This window comes from Vigna unguiculata, unplaced genomic scaffold (genome assembly GCF_037176805.1).
Source record: "Vigna unguiculata cultivar grain cowpea cultivar isolate G323 ecotype 2 unplaced genomic scaffold, ASM3717680v1 ptg000229l, whole genome shotgun sequence".
NCBI lineage: Eukaryota > Viridiplantae > Streptophyta > Magnoliopsida > Fabales > Fabaceae > Vigna > Vigna unguiculata.
The window spans coordinates 45,599-48,354 of record NW_028196866.1 but is presented as its reverse complement, the minus strand read 5'-3'; the positions used below and the strand labels follow the sequence as shown (position 1 = coordinate 48,354).

The following is a 2,756-nucleotide window of genomic DNA, read 5'->3' as shown; positions in this document are numbered from 1 at the left end:
CCTAGCGACCCCTGTCCTTCCCCTTAGTTTCTAAACTAGCAGAATCGTGGGACATCCAAAGTGGGAAGTTTCTTGTTTCTTTTTTTTCTATTTCTTACTCCCTTTTTTAGTTTAGGAACTTGGTTCGTTCAATTCACTTGCTCATGAACTCGCAGCTTCGCCAGAAGCGACTAGGGGGGAGCTGTCGTAGAAGCTTTGCCCTTTGTACAGAGATTGTTATGAACTGACTAGCGGAACGCTAGCTAAGCTAAAAAAGAGTCTGAGTTCCCTTCAATCAAATCAATAAGCTTTATTTCAGGTTTTTATCCCTCCTTCTTAGAACCCATTGATGGAGGGGGGCCTCGGCCCGGGAAGGGGAGAGTGGCCGAGTGGTCAAAAGCGACAGACTGTAAATCTGTTGAAGTTTTTCTACGTAGGTTCGAATCCTGCCTCTCCCACTTGTTTGTTGTAGACTTCTTCGAAGAGAAAGGGGGAGAAAGAAATCCTATAGCTTAGCTTGAGTAAAGCCCATTAGTATTAGTAGTAATTGGATCTTTTCTAAGGTTTGAGGATGCTGTACCGATAGGTGCGGGAGATTTATATTGATATAAAGATAACGTCAGCATATTGGCTCCAGCCGGTAGCACGGGGCTTGCGAATTCTTCGATCCATACCCTCTGAGTTAAAGAGTGGGTCGGCACAGTTTTCCAGGTTGGTTCAAACTTCATCCCTTGTTCAAGGGGAATAGTTTGAATCTGGGGTACATAACGGTTTACAAGACGATTGAAGGACTCCTTTATGGAGCCAACCAACTCAACAACAGTGTCCATACAAGACACCGGCTGAGATATACTGGAAAAGTGTTTTCTACCCGTTTTGCTAAGGTTATAATCTTAGAAAAGGAGAAGAAAGATACCATTTAACCAGCATATCCGCCTTTTGATCCCGTACACATATCATCCTTCTATGATGGGAAGGGATTTACCTGGGCTTGCACTGGAAATCCTATGAGAATATGACAATAGGAGTTTTCTTAACTGCTAAGCTTACACAGACTCCTGAAAGATTCGGACGAAGGCATTCCAAAAAAAAAAAAGAAGAAAGCTATTTATACGCTAGAGCCTTACAGAGACTTCCTAAAAAGAAGTGACCTTATCTAAATCTAAGGTAAAAACTCAAAGGCCCACATGCTTTCCTTTTTTGCTTGCCTAAGTCCCTTTTTCTACATATGGATTGAAAAAAGTTTTTCGGCCTGTCATGGACAGAAACTAAACCAGGCTCGCGTAGATACATTACCTGAACCATGCTTTTCCCAAGCGGGGGTCTAAGACCCTTTTCGGAAGCAAAACCCAGAGCAAAGGGGGGCACGGACAGCAGTTAGAACATACAGATAAGAGCACATAGCATCACTTACATCAGAAGTGGGATCACTCACTTCAAACCTTACTTCACAAGATCTTATCGCATTGAAAATCCGTATGGTGCAGTTATGAACGGAAGCACTGGGGTTAAGCCGAAAGTAGAAGTCGAAAGAGTAGTAGGAGTAGGCGAGAAGCCGGCGCGTCTTCATTTTGGGAATTCCTAACGGAGATGAATATAACCAAGGGGAATGGAAATCATCGAAGATATAGTGTGTGTGCCGTGAGTAATCAATCTTCGCAAAGACAGAATCATGGATGTGGTCGTACTAATACTAATACTAATAAAGGATACTCTTTTGATACTTCTTTAATAGATCAGGAATTTATTTTCTTCAAAAATGGATTTGACTTTGCTTTTTAGGATGCTAAGGTTGGGGTGCTTATCCTCGTTTTAGTGATGTGCAGGCCCACTCGATGAAACGAAAAAGCTTGACAAGCTGGATGGATATTGGGTCACGGACATAGGAATACGGAATTAAAAAACCTGAGGCATTTAGGAAAACAACAAGCCTTGGTGCGACCTGACTCGGAACTGGAATTGGCAAAGAAGGAAGCCCCAGGTGCTTGAAAGACCAATACGCTCTAATGAGTCCCACTTACCAATATTTAAGGTGCACCGCAGGACTCATTCTGATCCACCCGCGGACACCCCTATCTTAAGCAAATGCCGACTTACCCTTGGCCTTCCCAGATAAGAAAAAAAAGAGAAAGAATTGCCTCTCGCTCACACCCTTTCTAGGGGCGAATCATCGGATCGGATTGACCACCCTTTCTTTTCGCTTTTGATGCAGCTACAGCCTTTTCAACTGCTATTTGCTCGGTAACCATTATCTAGTCATGAAACGGGAACCGTAAATGAATACGAATAGGCCCTTCGAACTTGATTCACAAGACAGGCTCCGGTCTTAGGCATGTCTATCAGGTCCATTCTATCTCCTCCTCGAAGGAAGAGGCTCAAAGGCGAAAGGGATCGCCCTTGACCCCACTACTGCTCAGCTTACTTGCTTTCCCTAAGCACACACACTAAGTAGATAGTAGGCACAGGTACGCTAGGAGCTCATCGAACTTAACTTGTAGAGTGAGACCAGTGCTCGATATGGTTCATTTCAGTTCTCGTTCTCTCGATATGCTTCAACACATACCTGTCATCTATCTTTTTCAAGCGGTATCTCAGTCTGCTTTCCCTGATATTGGTAGTACGTACTATCTTTCCTTGCGTGGAAGTAGTTCAAAGCTATCTTGAGATATATCTAAAAGCTATATATAAGGAGAAGTCCCGGTAGAGCTATTTCATGCCCTCTTATATGCTCGCTAACGTTTGTTAGCTCGTTTCCAAGTACAGAAGGCGGGTCTGGG

General features: G+C 43.5%; 1 non-coding gene across 1 annotated transcript; it reads left to right on the top strand.

Moving 5' to 3' along the window:
• Positions 1 to 354: 354 nt before the first annotated feature.
• TRNAY-GUA (transfer RNA tyrosine (anticodon GUA)) lies at positions 355 to 437 on the top strand. The gene has a single exon. It is a non-coding gene; the product is annotated as a tRNA-Tyr (tRNA).
• The last annotated feature ends 2,319 nt before the right edge of the window (positions 438 to 2,756 follow it).